This window comes from Oncorhynchus tshawytscha, linkage group LG21, assembly GCF_018296145.1.
Source record: "Oncorhynchus tshawytscha isolate Ot180627B linkage group LG21, Otsh_v2.0, whole genome shotgun sequence".
Classification (NCBI taxonomy): Eukaryota; Metazoa; Chordata; class Actinopteri; order Salmoniformes; family Salmonidae; genus Oncorhynchus; species Oncorhynchus tshawytscha.
In genome coordinates this window covers 574,314-592,296 of record NC_056449.1, presented here as the reverse complement: position 1 = coordinate 592,296, position 17,983 = coordinate 574,314, and positions in this window count along the sequence as shown.

The following is a 17,983-nucleotide window of genomic DNA, read 5'->3' as shown; positions in this document are numbered from 1 at the left end:
ACGTACAGGTCGGAGGGGTCCGTTTTTTTCAACTTTTCTCCAATACTATAGAGCCATTACCATGTCAATCAATGCTTGAATAGAAACGTAGTTCACACCCCAGATTTTGATGTCAACACAGTCGCTACAGTCCCATTCGTTTTCTTTTCAGCCTCGTTTGAATGTTGCGGTTGCGCACATTTGTACGGAATGGGGTTAGCATTTGTTACATGTCTTAACAAAAGACTCCATGCAAGTATCCATTTAAATAGAATGTCACTGCAACTGTTGAAAGGCGTACTAGCTGGTAAATTCTAGTTGGTGAATAGTGCCTAACGAGCTCTGCTAGGGGAGTAAAATGGTCAGTGGGGTGTTCTCTCATTTTGCGTCTGGAAGTAGCGAGCCAATGTTAGCCAGTTAGCGTGGGTGCTTTACTGTCATTGTGAGGTCAGAGCTTTCGGAACAACCCTACTTCTTGGCCAGAGTGTCCAGTGTTCACTCTGAACGCAAAACGCTCGGAATTTACAAATGGACAATCTGACAGCACAGTTGCAGTCACCAACGCACTGGATAACATACTGTAACAGCCTAACCAGGTCTGCCAGGGTGAGTAATGTTCAGTGAGCTGTTGTCTCTCTCTTAGATATCTGGAAGAAGCTGGCAAGTTAGTACAGAATGCACGGATTAACCCTTAAAGAGACGGCTGGGGCTAAGGCTTAAGAGGGTGTGAACAATGCTGAATGGGTGTAGTTAAAGAAGGGCACTCCAATAGTAATACCAAAACATTGAAAGATGGTTTTCTCAAAAGTTAATTTACAAGTTGATCAACTTTCAAAGCATAATTACTTTCCTGTTGTTTCCTCAAATGCAGTGTATGATATACCATTTTGGAGCTGAGTCTCTACTTTTATCCAATGTAAAAAACAGAAATTCAAACGTTGCTACATAAGACTGAATCCAGATGGTGAGTCACATTTTCTTTGCGAATATCACTAGCTGTGTTTGAACCTCGTCTGTGTTGTTCAATATGCTCATGTTGCAATGTTTAGCTGCTGCGGGGATGTCGCTCATTGCAAGGATCAACCAAGTTACTGCTCTACTGTTGTCAGTTGATAGTGGTTAGAAATGACCTAGGCTCGGGAGTAGCCTATCATATAGTTACTTGCTTGTTCCCAATACCAGCTTTCAGGCAGATTTGGCACGCTCCCTGCCATCATGGGGAATCATCCCAGTCATACAAGAAGAAAGGAGCCTATACTAGGCTAGCATACAGGCAATGCATTGATATACAGGAGCGAGTAGCAATGTTTTCTAATCATGAGCAGGAGATGGTGTTATTATGGTGATTGATAGTATTTCAGTCTATACGCATGCATTTAGTGCAGCATCAATATCTATAGTAGTGTTCACTGCGTGTCGGGCACCTCATAATAATGCTGGAATTATACATACTATCTGTTGTATAGCACACTGTATTACTTATACAACTAATAAAAGGACAGGAAACGAGACGGGAGTAGAAATTAACGTGGGCATTTGTTTAATACGTTTCACAGGAAGAACATTCCAAGCATTTCAATATAGGTAAGCAAGGGGGGTTACAGGTGCCCTAAAGGGACAAAACTAGAATATCAATACACAACACTATCTGTGATGGGTTATATTTTACATGACATCCCAGTCACATTAGTACTGACTTGTGCTAGCAGTCACACTTAAATGTTGTACAAATCATTGACTATGGTTATTATTATTGGAACCCTATTTCCTTACACACGTTAAAATAGAACGCATTCAACTCGCAGACTGGTATGGATAATTGCGCTTGTATTGCTTACACTCCTGATGGTTTCTGCTCTGGGCGATCAGAGTATGTCTTCATTAGTACATCTTTAGCCATGAAGTGCTTTGAAAGGCTGGTCATGGCTCACATCAACACCATCCATCCCAGAAACCCTAGACCCACTCCAATTTGCAATCCGCCACAACAGTTCCACAGATGAAGCAATTTCTATTGCATGCCACACTGCCCTTTCACACATGGACAAAAGGAACACTTATGTGAGTGCTATTCATTGACTACAACTCAGCGTTCAATACCATAGTGCCTTCAAAGCTCATCACTAAGCTAAGGACCCTGGGACTAAACACCTCCCTCTGTAACTGGATCCTGGACTTCCTGATGGGCCGCCCCAGGTGTTAAGGGTAGGTAACAAAATATCCGCCGCGCTGATCCTCAACCCGGGGGCCCCTCAGGGGTGCATGCTCAGTCCCCCTGTACTCCCTGTTCACTCATGACTGCATGGCCAGGTACGACTCTAACACCATAATTAAGTTTTCCAATGACACAACAGTGGTAGGCCTGGTCACCGACAACGAGGAGACGGCCTATAGAAGACATGGCCGTGTGGTGCCAGGATAACAACCTCTTCCTCAACGTGATCAATACAAAGGAGATTATTGTGGACTACAGCAAAAGGAGGACTGAGCACACCCCCATTCTCTTCGATGTGGCTGTAATGGAGCAGGTTAAGAGCTTCAAGTTCCTTGGTGTCCAAATCACCAACAAACTAACATGGTCCAAGCATATTGCGGTTTTGGGGGTTTGTTAGTAATACTGTAAGTTTTAAGCTATGTGATGGTATGTCATGACTGAGCTGCACCACTCTGCAGCAGTCTACTGTATGGTCTTCTCTCTGTACAACGTATTCTGTTACATAACCACATATGCCTTTTCTATTCCAATTTCAGTCTTGCAAATGTGCCTTATGCTCCAATATCAGGGATTCAGTTCATATTGGGTGTCAGGACCCTTCAGCGTGCAGTCTGCTCAATAATCTATCTGTCTACTCTTAATGGCCTACAGAGAAGCAACGGACAGGCATATCAGAGTATCGCCCCTCTCTCTCAGTAGCACAAGTTTGAGTTCACGTTAAGGCAATGGTGTTGGATTTACATTATGCTTTTCTAGAGTCAGTCCGTATGATGGCTTTAGGGGTTCTTCAGTCACTGAATGTTCCTTCCCTTTTATTTTGCATGATCTCTTAAGTTCTGTTTGCATTATGAACATTCTCGTCATCACCAGAACTAACTAGAGGTCGACCGATTATGATTTTTCAATACCGATACTGATTATTGGAGGACCAAAAAAGCTGATACCGATTAATTGGCCAATTTTTTTAATTTTTTTAAATTTGTAATAATGACAATTACAACAATACTGAATGAACACTTGTTTTAACTTAATATAATACATCAATAAAATCAATTTAGCCTCAAGTAAATAATGAAACATGTTCAATTTGGTTTAAATAATGCAAAAACAAAGTGTTGGAGAAGAAAGTAAAAGTGCAATATGTTCTATGGGGTCTAGAAAGCTAACGTTTCAATTCCTTGCTCAGAACATGAGAACATATGAAAGCTGGTGGTTCCTTTTAACATGAGTCTTCAATATTCCCAGGTAAGACGTTTTAGGTTGTAGTTATTATAGGAATTATAGGACTATTTCCCTCTGTTCCATTTGTATTTCATTAACCTTTGACTATTGGATGTTCTTATAGGCACTTTAGTATTGCCAGTGTAACAGTATAGCTTCCGTCCCTCTCCTCGCTCCTCCCTGGGCTCGAACCAGGAACACAACGACAACAGCCACCCTCGAAGCAGCGTTACCCATGCAGAGCAAGGGGAACAACTACTAGAAGGCTCAGAGCGAGTGACGTTTGAAATGCTATTAGCACGCGCTAACTAGCTAGCCATTTCACTTTGGTTACACCAGCCTCATCTCGGGAGTTGATAGGCTTGAAGTCATAAACAGCGCAATGCTTGACGCACAATGAAGAGCTGCTGGCAAAACGCACAAAAGTGCTGTTTGAATTAATGTTTACTCGCCTGCTTCTGCCTACCACCGCTCAGTCAGTTACTTAGATACTTGTATGCTTGTATGCTCAGTCAGTCTAGTAATATCATCAACCATGTGTAGTTAACTAGTGATTTATGATTGATTGTTTTTTATAAGATAAGTTTAATTCTAGCTAGCAATGTACCTTGGCTTACTGCATTCGCGTAACAGGCAGTCTCCTTGTGGAGTGCAACAAGAGAGAGGCAGGTCGTTATTGCGTTGGACTAGTTAACTGTAAGGTTGCAAGATTGGATCCCCGAGCTGACAAGGTGAAAAGGCAGTTAACCCACCGTTCCTAGGCCGTCATTGAAAATAAGAATGTGTTCTTAACTGATTTGCCTCGTTAAATAAAGGTATAAAGGCCGAAAAATAACGATTTCCGATTGTTATGAAAACTTGAAATCGGCCCTAATTAATCGGCCATTCCGATGAATCGGTCGACCTCTAGAACTAACACTGCTTTATATTTACATGTTATATTGCCTGCATGCTGAGCATGGGCGGCACCTCTGTTCAACATTGATGCTGGTAACCAATGGCAAGAAACTGGAGCTCATAACCGCTCTGGTTCCTTAGTCAGTGCTGAGGGCTAGCTCTGAGCTATTGGCACCCAATTCTGCATCGCCACTGCTACTGCTTTTCAGTTGAGCCTGGTTTCACTCTGATTCTCTGCTGCTATGATGTTACAATTGATTTTTTCTGATATTGGGAAAACTACCAGAGTTCTTGCAGTATTGCTATTTGATCAAAGTTATGTCAGCCTGTGGCCATTACCTATTTGTATAGGTAGAATATCTTCATGCACCAAGATGACAGCTCTTTCTGTATCATGGGCTTCAAAAGAGCAATCTTCAGGCAATAACAAAGGTTAACCATCACCCACACTCAATGCAAAACATTTATTCACGTTAAGGGAAGGGTCTTTAAACTCGTACAATGATTTTATTAGAGGCAGTCATCTTATGGCTTTCTACTGTTTTTTTTAAGGTTGGAAATACACTTTGTATTCATTTTTCTTTAATCATTGCATGATCTCATGATTTAATTGTGTACACTCACACTTTCACCATGTTGGTAAAGCATTTCTAAACTAATTGGAAGGGTAAATGTATGCCAGGTATCATTGCTCAAACTAACACTGCTCTTTGTCCTCTCTTCCATGTTACGCGACCTGCAATGGTAACCACTGGCCACGCCGGGTGATCCATTATTCATCACTGATTCTGGCAAACCAATGACGAAATACTGGTTTTCATCACGGCTCCGTCTCTTCTGCCAACGCTGCGGGCTATCTCCTGAGCTATACGCAGCCATTAATTTTGCATAGGCGCTGCTTCAACGGCTTCTCTCTGTCCCTGCATCCACACTGATGGCGTGGTCCTATGCTTCCTATGAACGCTATATTAGATTAAACCCCAAGGAGATTTTGAATGCCAGAAGTGATGAGTTCATCTGCAAGTAAAATGCCTTATATAGTTTGGTATTTCGGCGTTCAGCCCACAATCTATTGCTTTGGTGGTTATCATAATAAAGTTCAGTGCATATTAGCACAGTTGGTTGATTAGGCTACTCATATAGTTCAGTGATTGCACCACTTATTTTAGGGTGGCTGGGTTCACACTGCTACGTGGCAAATGGTCACGTGCCAAGATGAAGCTCATCCTGCCTCAAGCGAGTGTACCTGACATTACGACACAAGGGATTGATAGTTCAATCAATCAAATCAAAAATGTATGAAGCCCTTTTTACATCAGCCGATGTCAAAAAGTGCTATACAGAAACTCAGCCTAAAACCACATATTTCTACGTGGTGTTTTATTTCTGAAATGAAAATAAATAAATGTAATATTGTGGTATTACATGATTGTAATACTCAGGGATTAATAACTTCCGATTGATCCCATAGCGAATGGAAACATGCTCAGGTTATGCTCACTTCAACATTCACAAGGATGCCTAGGACCGTTGGGGCCACTCGTCTGTCTGACGTAGGCATAGTAATCACCTAATGACTGAGCCGAGTAGCATAGCAACAGCATGGCTGTCTACTGATTCCAAGTCAAGACCAGTCACTCAAACGGCGTTTAGCTTTCATTGAGTGCTGTGAGTAATTCATTCAAACACTGGCTTGTTTGTGCTGCGATTATCCACAGCATTTAGAATACAGAGACCCATCTCTTTCCCCATGCTCACACAGAATAGAGGGGAGCTTTTTACACTGACACACAATGCTGTAATGAAATATAATAACAAACAGCATTCTTATGTAGATTCCTCAGGCAAGCTTATGAAGGATAATATTTTTATTTCTAAAGCTCAAGCTTCACCAAGGCTCTTTTTTTCACGTTAATTTGATTTCCCCCAATTCATTTGGGAAAAACGGTGTCATTTAAAATATGGACCCACTCAGACACGCACATGCCATCTACTGTGAGAAAGCATTCAAGGCATCTGTGGTCTTTCAGTCAGTCAGACAGTAAAATGCATCAATTCCTCAACTTCATCAAATCAAATTGTATTAGTCACATGCAACCTTACAGTGAAATGCTTACTTATGAGCCCCTAAACAACAATGCAGTTTAAATAATAAAAAATGTGTATAAGAATAAGAAAAGTAACAAGTAACTATGGAGCAGCAGTAAAATAACAATAGCGAGGCTATATACAGGGTGTACCGGTACAGAGTCAATGTGCGGGGGCACCGGTTAGACGAGGTAATTGAGGTAATATGTACATGTAGGTAGAGTTATTAAAGTGACTATGCATAGATGATAACAACAGAGATTAGCAGCTGTGTAAAACAGGGGGTGTGGGACAATCCAAATAGTCTGGGTAGCTATTTGATTGGATGTTCATGAGTCTTATGGCTTGGGGGTTAAAGCTGTTTAGAAGCATCTTGGACCTAGACTTGGCACTCCGGTACCGCTTACCGTGTGGTAGCAGAGAGAACAGTCTATGAATAGGGTGGCTGGAGTCTGTGACAATTTTTAGGGCCTTCCTCTGACACCGCCTGGTATAGAGGTCCTGGATGACGGGAAGCTTGGCCCCAGTGAGATGGACTGGGCCGTAGGCATTACTCTCTGTAGTGCCTTGAGGTCGGAGGCGTGGCAGTTGCCATACCAGGCAGTGATGCAACCAGTCAGGATACTCTTGATGGTGCAGCTGTGGAACCTTTTGAAGATTTGAGGACCCATGCCAAATCTTTTCAGTCTCCTGAGGGGGAATAGGTATTGTCATGCCCTCTTCACGACTGTCTTGGTGTGCTTGGACCATGTTTTTGTGTCGCACCTGGCAGAATGAATTTTGATTGTCTGTGTTTGTTTGATGGGGTGTTGTCCTCAGATAATCGCATGGTTTGCTTTCGCTGTAAAGCCTTTTTGAAATCTGACGCCGTGTCTGGCTTAACAAGAAGTTTAGCTTTATTTTGACATAATGCATGTGTATTTTCAAGAATGTTAAATATTTACAATTCTGTAGTTTGAATTTGGCGCCCTGCACTTTCACTGGATGTTGGTCAGGTGGGACGGTAGCATCCCATCTAGCCAAGAGAGGTCTTACTCATATCGACTGCAGAGAGTGTGATCACACAGTCTTCCGGAACAGCTGGTGCTCTCATTCATGTTTCAGTGTTATTTGCCTCGAAGCGAGCATAGAAGTAGTTTAGCTTGTCTGGTAGGCTCGTGTCACTGGGAAGCTCTCGGCTGTGCTTCCCTTTGTAGTTTGTAATGGTTTGCAAGCCTTGCCACATCCGACGAATGTCGTAGTATGATTCGATCTTAGTCCTGATTTGAGGCTTTGCTTGTTTGATGGTTCGTTGGAGGGCATCGTGTTAGAGGGCATTTGCCTGTAATCCACAGCTTCTGTTTGGGGTATGTACTTATGGTCACTGTGGGGACGACGTCATCGATGCACTCATTGATGAAACCAATGACTGATGTGGTGTACTCCTCAATGCCATTGGAGGAATCCCAGAACATATTCCAGTCTGTGCTAGCAAAATAGTCCTGTAGCTTAGCATCTGCTTCATCTGAACCCTTTTTTTATTGAGTCACTGGTGCTTCCTGCTTTAATTTTTGCTTGTAAGCAGGAATCAGGAGGATAGAATTATGGTCAGATTTGCCAAATGGAGAGCGAGGGAGAGCTTTGTATACGTCTCAGTGTGTGGAGTAAAGTTGGTCCAGAGTTTTTTTCCCCCTCTGGTTTACCATTTAACAGTCTGAAATTTGGTGTGACCGATTTGTTTCCCTTCATTAAAGTCCTCGGCCACTAGGAGTGCCGCCTCTGGGTGATCGTTTTCCTTTTTGCTTATGAAGGAATACAGCTCATTGAGTGCGGTCTTAGTGCCAGCCTCAGTCTGTGGTCGTATGTAGACCGCTACGAAAAATACAGATAAACTCTCTAGGTAGATAGTGTGGTCTATTGCTTATCATGAGATACTCTACCTCAGGCAAGCAAAACCTTGAGACTTCCTCATTAATATCCTGCACCAGCTGTTATTTACAGAAATACATAGTCTGCCCCCCTTGTCTTACCAGACGCCACTGTTCTCTCCTTCCGATACAGCGTACAACCAGCCAGCTGCATGTTGATAATGTCGTCATTTAGCCACGACTCCGTGGAGCATAAGATATTACAGTTTTGAATGTCCCGTTGGTAGTTTAATCTTCTGTGTAGGTCATCGATTTTATTCTACAAAGACTGCACGTTTGCTAGCAGAATGGAAGGCATTGGGGGTTTATTCAATCGCCTACGAATTCTCTGAAGGAAGCCCGCCCCCCTTTTTTTCTGCCTTCTCTTTCACGCAAATGACGGGGATCTGGGCCTGTACCCGGGAAAGCTGTATGTTATTCATGTCGGGCTTGTCAGATTCATTAAAGGAAAAAAAGGTTTCTGCCAGTTCGTGGTGAGTAATCGCAGTTCAGAAGTTATTTTCGGTAGCAGCAACGTAGCAGCAACATTATGTGCAAAATAAGTTTAAAAAATAAGTTACAACCCACGCAATGAAACGAACAAAAAACACAATTGGATAGGAACACGTAAAACGTCAGCCTTCTTTTCTGGTGTCATCTTACTCCATCAGTAGCCTGTATTTGTAGTGTGAATTTTAGTCAAAAGGATAACTCAATCCTCAAGCTAGACATTGTAAGTGGCTTAAGTAGATGCAGTATGTCTAGTTTTATTAATTATTGTTATTTTGTACAGTATCTTAGCTATTCTAGAAAAGGCTATGAAACGTATCTGGAAAACACTAAATTTCCAGTTGTTTCTCAAAGGGCCTCTGATATGGGTTTAATTGAGAATGGAGGTTTTGTAAAACAAATACAACCTTTTGTCACATAGACTGGATAGGTGCATTGAAATGTGTTGTTTTACAGGGTCAGCCATAGCGTCCCTGGAGCAAATTATGTTTAAGTGTCTTGCTCACAGAACTTTCACCTTGTTGGCTCAGGTATTCGAACCAGTAACCTTTCGGTTACCATCTGTAGTGTATTCAACACTGTATAAGCTGGAGCACAAAAAAAGCCTCTGAGCAAATATCTCCCTCTCTATTTCGCGATCCCTCCTCTCTCGCTATCCAGCCTTCTCTCTCTTCCCTTCTCTCTCTCTCTCTCTCTCTCTCTCTCTCTCTCCCTCTGTGTGAGTCATGGTGGAAGGAGCGGAAAATCATACTCTAGCAAAGGACCATGTCCTCATGCTATCTCCCCAGAGGAGAGCGTCATCAATAGAATGTGTATCACACGCAGGGAGCCTGGATCTGGCATGGAGGCCCATCATCTGCCACTCCATCAGAAGTGGGAGGTCACCGTAATTGGACAGTGGCACTCTGTCACACCCCCTCCTGGGGTTCCATGTCTGTGTCCTCTCTACCCCCATGTTGCTATTCCAAACAACACCAGATGCCAGCTCTCTCAGATCACCAATGTCATTATTGTGTTGTTAGTGAAGAGGAGGGCAGCGCCCCTAACTGTTCTAGGTTACTAAGGAGGGGACATTGCAAGTGCCCCTATTATCAAAGGCTCGAGTGGAGAGACTGGACCACAGCCCATATTATGTCTCATTGTCAAGGGTTCCAGTGTCCTTACTGTCTTTGGGTACCAATGAGGTGACAAGACCATATCATGCAAGCCCATGTTGCCCATATTGTGCAAGGTTTGAAAATGGGATAGGAGCATCACAGTGAGAAGTGCAAACAGCAAGAGGAACTGCAGCAACAAAAATACTTGATGTACCAGGCACAAGCTAAAATCAATTCATTAATGCTCTGTGTTGAAGAACAGAACATGTCACTGTAGACGTACATACTAATCAGTTGCGATTAACTTGAATGAAAAATGTATTCACTGACAGAGTGGTGGAGGTCAGATGTTTTCCAAAGGGGTGCTTCCAGCAGTAATCACAGCCTCAACAGGGAAAAGAAAGACAGCTTAGGATTTCTATCTGCAATAAGCATCCCCCCAAATCTCTTAAATCATGCGTAACCAATCGATTGTGCAGCCTGAGAAGTGTGTCTTCCACCCAGGAGCACAGGCAGGCATCCAGTATGTATCAGCACATTATATGGCAGCAGCCCCATAAACACAAAGAGCATTAGTGGCCAGCTCAAACCCCCTGCACTGCATTCGGCACAACAAACCCCACTGAAACCCAGGCATTCCAGTTCAAATATGTGACACGCACACTCTGCAAATATCAGCTCCAGGATATGTTTTGTTTGTTGTTGGGCTTATTCTCTTTATGAGAGCTCTGTTTGCATTGATGATGCAGGGAGGTTAAGAACACAGTAAATGGCATGGTCAATCATAAAAAATAGCACAGTCAAATCAAATGATATTTAAATCAAATGTTAGTTGCCACCTCCTTCTTAAACAACAGGTGTAGACTAACAGTGAAATGCTTACTTACGGGCCCACCTCAACAAAGCAGAGCGAAAAAAAGAAAAATAATAGAAAAACAATAACACAAGAAATTAATACTTTGAAAGTATCTTGAAGTGCAGTTGCAAAAACCGTCAAGCGATATGATGAAACTGCCACAGGAAAGGAAGACCCAGAGTTACCTGCAGAGACTCCTGACTCCTGAACAGCTAATCAAATGGATACCTGGACTATTTGCATTGCCCCCCCCCGACCCCCTTTTATGCAATTGCTACTCTCTGTTTATTTCCTATGCATAGTCACTTTAACTCTACCTACATGCACATATTAACTCAATTACCTCGACTAACCGGTGCCACCGCACATTGATTATGTACCGGTACCCCTGTATATAGCCTCGCTATTGTTATTTTACTACTGCTCTTTTGTTACTTTTGTTTTATTTTTAATTACTTGTCTATTTTTTACTTAACACTTATTTTTCTTAACTGCATTGTTGGTTAAGGGCTTATAAGTAAGCATTTCACTGTAAGGTCTACACCTGTTCTATTCGGCGCATGTGACAAATAAAATTTGAAATTCATTAGTTACTAGCCTCAGAAATTGCAGCCCAAATAAATAATTTTTCCATTATAGACTGGTGTTGGAACCAGAACCACAATGATGATTCCAATGCAGTATCATGATAAAGATAACACATCAAACTTACTGAGGCAACGTACATGTTCTTGAAGGATTTCTTGTATTCTTTGATATTTTGTTCACAGATGAAGATCCTAACTATGTGTGTTAAAAACGGTCTTGATATTTTTCATTTTCCAGTGAAACTGAAGTCTTCTATTTGTGATGAAACCAACCAATGTGACTGATACAACTGGCACAGAAGTAGACGAGGATGTATTTGCCAATCTTCTGTTCATTAACCTTTCTGGGGCAGGCGGAACCCCTCGACAACATTCCGCTGAAAAGGCAGCGTGCGAAATTCAAAAATATTTTTTGGAAATATGTAACTTTCACACATTAACAAGTCCAATACAGCAAATGTAAACATCTTGTTAATCTACCCATCGTGTCCGATTTAAAAAATGCTTTACAGCGAAAGAACCACATATGATTATGTTAGGTCAGAGCCAAGTCGAAAATACACAGCCATTTTTCCAGCCAAAGATAGGAGTCACAAAAAGCAGAAATATAGATCAAATTAATCACTAACCTTTGATGATCTGCATCAGATTACACTCATAGGACATCATGTTACACAATACATATATGTTTTGTTCGATAATGGGCATATTTATATCCAAAAATCTCAGTTTACATTGGCGCCTTACGTGCAGTAATGTTTTGATTCCAAAACATTTGGTGATTTTGCAGAACTACTCATAATAAACATTGTTAAAAGATACTAGTGTTATTCACAGAATTAAAGATAGACTTCTCCTTCATGCAACCGCTGTGTCCAATTTCAAAAAAACTTTACGGAAAAATATCTGAGAACGGCGCTCAGAACACAAAACAGCCAGAGGAATATCCGGCATTTTGGAGTCAACAAAGTTAGAAACAACACCATAAATATTCACTTACCTTTGATCTTCATCAGAAGGCACGCCCAGGAATCCGAGGTCGTCAATAAATGACTGATTTGTTCCATAAAGTCCGTAATTTATGTCCAAATAGCCACTTGTTGTTAGCGTGTTCAGCCCAGTAATCCATCTTCATGAGGAGCAGGCACTTCATCCAGACAAAAACTCGAAAAGTTCCGTTACAGTCCTTTAGAAACATGTCAAACGATGTATGGAATCAATCTTTAGGATGTTTTTAACATAAAACATCAATAATGTTCCAACCGGAGAATAGCACTGGAACGCGAGTTAACTCTGTCGGGAGCGCACATCATGAGACGCTGTTAAACGTATGAGTTGCTGTTAAAGTAGCCTAATCTTTATACAGATATACAGTATTTATTTACTGTTGTGTTGTTTGAGAGGTGCCCTTTGCCTAGTTCTCACCCATCTTGACGGATACAATTTCACTGTCAAGTCAAGATCTAGTCCTGAGAATAACAGTGACAGTTCAGCCAACACTCTGAAAAGAAGAGTAAATGTTGATGAGAGTCTTTTGGCAAAAAATATTTGTTCACTCAGTGTTGCCAACTATTTTCATGGAAAGTAGCTATCAGCTGCTTGATTTGTTGCTGGAAATCTAATTAGAATTTCTATTCAGATGATAAAAGACATTCTTGATGCAAAACTGGGGGGTGCAGAAGCAATAAAGGAATATGAAGACACTGGAACAATTTCATCGGCCAGCAAATGACAGAAGTTGAGGGGTATGTTTTTAATTTTTTATTATTACAATATGTTATTGTGCTTGGTATGTACCGAATACAATTCAACATGATTTTTCAATTTGCCTTGACTGCATATATAAACTCTCTTGGTAAGTTGAATGCAGACAAGGTAACTGATAAAATCATGTTAGATTGTATTTTGAGTATAATATTCCTTTAAACCTGCCATAGATATGTTTTTCAAGAGTCTCTCTCGTCGTCAGACAAAAGAGAGGTACGTATTGAGAATCATATCAATGTTCCAGTCATTGAGAGATCCTGAATACAAGAAAGGCTATGTAAGTTACTGAACTACTCTAACAAACACACAGAAAGTAATCAAATGCAAATGTTTTTACTTCAAAGCATTACTTGGCATTAATTTCTTCTTAAAGCAACAGGATTATTATTCAACAAACAGAAGCTCCAACCTACTGAATACAACAAACGCATTGTGCAGAAAATGTCTATATTGCAGTTTGTAGATGAAACCACAACCTTTACTGTTGTTTCAAAGTACAGGGATGAGTACTTGTCTAATGCTATGGAACCATTACATTGCCGCTACTGGTAGGGTGGCTGAACACTAAAATTCCTGGCCTACAGGCAAAGAAAATGTACACCCCCAACAAAGCCACATGAGACAAGTTCAGAGACCCAGACAAGTCATCATCAGGGAAGTTCAACCATTGGAAGGGATGTGACTCAACCTTTACAACCATCTTGTCAGAAGGTGAGTGTAGCTGGTGCATGAAGTCAGGCGCAGGAGAGCAAAATGAGTGAGCAACATACTTTACTCAAAAATAAAGGCACAAGGTAACAAATACACTTGACCAAATACAAACGGTAAATATTACGCACGGGTGAAAACCGCACCCGTCGAAAAACCGGCCATCATGAACCGAAATTAACAATGGAACAATCACGCACAAAAACATGGGAGAAACAGAGGGTTAAATACATGAACATGTAATTGGGGAATGAAAACCAGGTGTGTAAGAAAAGAAAGACAAAAACAATGGAAAATGAAAGGTGTATCAGAGATGGCTAGAAGACCGGTGACGTTGACCGCTGAACGCCACCTGAACAAGGAGAGGGACCGACTTCGGAGGAAGTCGTACATCTAGAAGAGGACAGTTGCCAAGAAGTCATATCACTTATGAACCATACCAGTGACAGATCGACTATACTGCTGAAGATGCAAAAAAAACATTACAGTACAGGCAGTGCCTCCTCTGCAATCTGGACACATCAAATCAAAATCTAATTTTATTTTAATGCGAGTGTAGCGAAATGTATTCCCTCGGCTTTTGGAAGCAAAAGGACTGCTGATATCTTATTGAATTATAAACACCAATTGCTTGTAATATGGTAATGGTCTACTTAAAATATTAATTGCACAGAAATGATAAGGATGCACAATGTTTTTCAGATACTTCAAGATGCTCTTTGGCCCAGAAACGGTAGTTAAACTGCTTGACCAGGTGGAATAAAGAGAAAACAATGCATTAACAATCCATAAATGTTTCATTCTTGTGCAATTCATATCTATAGGCTACATTGAGGTTTTCTTATAATTATTTTTTATATATATATATATATATATATATATATATATATATATATATATATATATATATATATATATATTTATTTATTTTTACTTTGTTTAACAAGGCAAGTCAAGAACAAATTTGTATTTAAAATGACGGCCTACCAAAAGGCAAAAGGCCTCCTGGGGGATGGGGGCTGGGATTAAAAACAAAATTTAAAAAATGTAACATAAATAGAGGACACAACACACATCACAACAGGAGAGACAACACAACACTACATAAAGAGAGACCTTAGACAACAACATAGCAAGGCAGCAACACATGACAACACAGCATGGTAGCAACACAACATGACAACAACATGGTAGCAACACAACATGATAGCAGCACAAAACATGTTATAAACATTATTGGGCACAGACAAAAGCACAGGGCAAGACGGTAGAGACAACAATACATCAAGCAAAGCAGCCACAACTGTCTGTAAGAGTGTCCATGATTTAGGCTTTGAATGAAGAGATTGATATAAAACATGACCAGTTTGAATGTTTTCTGCAGCTCGTTCCAGTCACTAGCTGCAGCGAACTGAAAAGAGCAGCGATGTGTGTGCTTTGGGGACCTTTAACAGAATGTGACTGGCAGAACGGGTGTTGTATGTGGAGGATGAGGGCTGCAGTAGATATCTCAGATAGGGGGGAGTGAGGCCTAAGAGGGTTTTATAAATAACCATCAACCAGTGGGTCTTGCGATGGGTATACAGAGATTACCAGTTTACAGAGGAGTATAGTGTGCAGTGATGTGACCTATAAGGAGCATTGGTGGCAAATCTGATGGCAGAATGGTAAAGAACATCTAGCCACTCGAGAGCCCCCTTACCTGCCGATCTATAAATTATGTTTCCGTAATCTGGCATGGTGTCAGGCATATGTGTATAGGTGGCAGGGAAGTCAGGCGCAGGAGAGTCAAACGGAGTGTAAAATGGAGTCTTTTAATAATGTCATAGTAACATGCTCCATAACACTAAACAGGAAAAAGAACATAAACAAATATGGGTACGATGACCCGTCGCGCACCTATACAACAAAAACACTACGCTGACAATAAACAATCTCTGACAAAGACATGAGGGGAAACAGAGGGTTAAATACACAACAGGTAATGAATGGGATTGAAAACAGGTGTGTGGGAAGACAAGACAAAACCAATGGAAAATGAAAAATGGATCAATGATGGCTAGAAGACCGGTGACGTCGAACGCCGAGCAAACGCCCGAACAAGGAGAGGCAACGACTTCGGCAGAAGTCGTGACAGTACCCCCCCTGACGCACGGCTCCACCTGCGCGTCGACACCGGCCTCGGGGACGACCCGGAGGGCGAGGTGCAGGGCGATCCGGATGGAGACGGTGGAATTCTGATAACATGGAAGGATCTAACACGTCCTCCACCGGAACCCAGCATCTCTCCACCGGCCCGTACCCCTCCCAGTCCACGAGGTACTGATGGTCCCTCGCCCGACGTCTCGAATCCAAAATGGATCGAACAGAGTATGCCAGAACCCCCTCGATGTCTAGAGGAGGCGGAGGAACATTACGCACTTCAGCCTCCTGGAGCGGGCCAGTCACCATCGGCCTGAGGAGAGACACATGGAACGAGGGGTTAATACGGTAATTAGTGGGCAGTTGTAACCTATAACATACCTCGTTCACTCTCCTCAGGACTTTAAACGGCCCCACAAACCGCGGACACAGCTTCCGGCAGAGCAGGCAGAGGGGCAGGTTTCGGGTCGAGAGCCAGACCCTGTCCCCTGGTGCGAACACTGGGGCCTCACTGCGGCGACGGTCTGCGCCAATTTTCTGGCGCCTTATGGCACGCTGAAGGTGGACGTGGGCTGCCTCCCAGGTTTCCTCTGCGTGCCGAAACCAATTGTCCACCGCAGGGGCCTCGGTCTGGCTCTGATGCCAAGGAGCCAGAACCGGCTGATACCCTAATACACATTGAAAAGGAGTAAGGTTAGTGGAGGAGTGACGTAGCGAGTTCTGAGCCATCTCTGCCCAGGGCACGAACTCCGCCCACTCCCCCGGCCGATCCTGGCAATAAGACCGCAGAAACCTACCCACATCCTGGTTAACTCTCTTCACCTGCCCATTACTCTCGGGGTGAAAACCTGAGGTAAGACTAACCGAGATCCCCAGACACTCCATGAACGCCTTCCAGACCCTTGAACTGGGGACCCCGATCAGACACTATATCCTCAGGCACCCCATAGTGCCGGAAAACGTGTGTAAATAGGGCCTCTGCAGTTTGTAAGGCCGTAGGGAGACCGGGCAAAGGGAGGAGACGACAGGACTTTGAAAACCGATCCACAATGACCAGGATCGTGGCATAACCCTGTGAAGGTGGAAGATCAGTCAAAAAATCCACCGACAGGTGCGACCACGGCCGTTGAGGAACGGGTAGAGGTTGTAGCTTACCTCTGGGCAGGTGTCTAGGAGCCTTGCACTGGGCGCACACCGAGCAGGAAGAAACATAAATCCTCACGTCCTTAGCTAAAGTGGGCCACCAGTACCTCCCTTCAAGACAGAGCATCGTCCGACCTATCCCAGGATGACCAGAGGGGGGTGACGTGTGAGCCCAATAGATCAATCGGTCGCGGGCAGCAGACGGAACATACAGACGACCAGCTGGACACTCAGGGGGAGAGGGCTCTGCACGTGACGCCCGCTCAATCCTAACCGCCGCTCTAACCCTAACACAAAATCTGTGGAGGGGCCAGCTGAGTATAAGAATGTATCATCTGCATATAAATGGATGAGAGAGCTTCCTACTGCCTGAGCTATGTTGTTGATGTAAATTGAGAAGAGCATGGGGCCTAGGATCGAGCCTTGGGGTACTCCCTTGGTGACAGGCAGTGGCTGAGACAGCAGATTTTCTCACTTTATACACTGCAGTCTATGAGAGAGGAAGTTAGCAAACCAGGCCAAAGACCCCTCAGAGACACCCATACTCATTAGCCGGCCCACAAGAATGGAATAGTCTACCACATCAAAATCTTTGGCCAAGTCAATAAAAATAGCAGCATAACATTGCTTAGCATCAAGGGCAATGGTGACATCGTTGAGCATCTTTAAGGTTTTAGTGACACATCCATAACCTGAGTCACACCTGGGTTTCTCCAGGTGTGACGAATAGGACGCACCGTTACACTACCTAGATATTACACACACACCCACTGCCTCTAATTGAGTAATTTGAATGTCTTCACGTGATGATGCCTCTGAGACTGACGGAATTACACTCTGCAGTATGGTGAAGGTTGAGAACACCAACATCTACATCCTGCTACCAG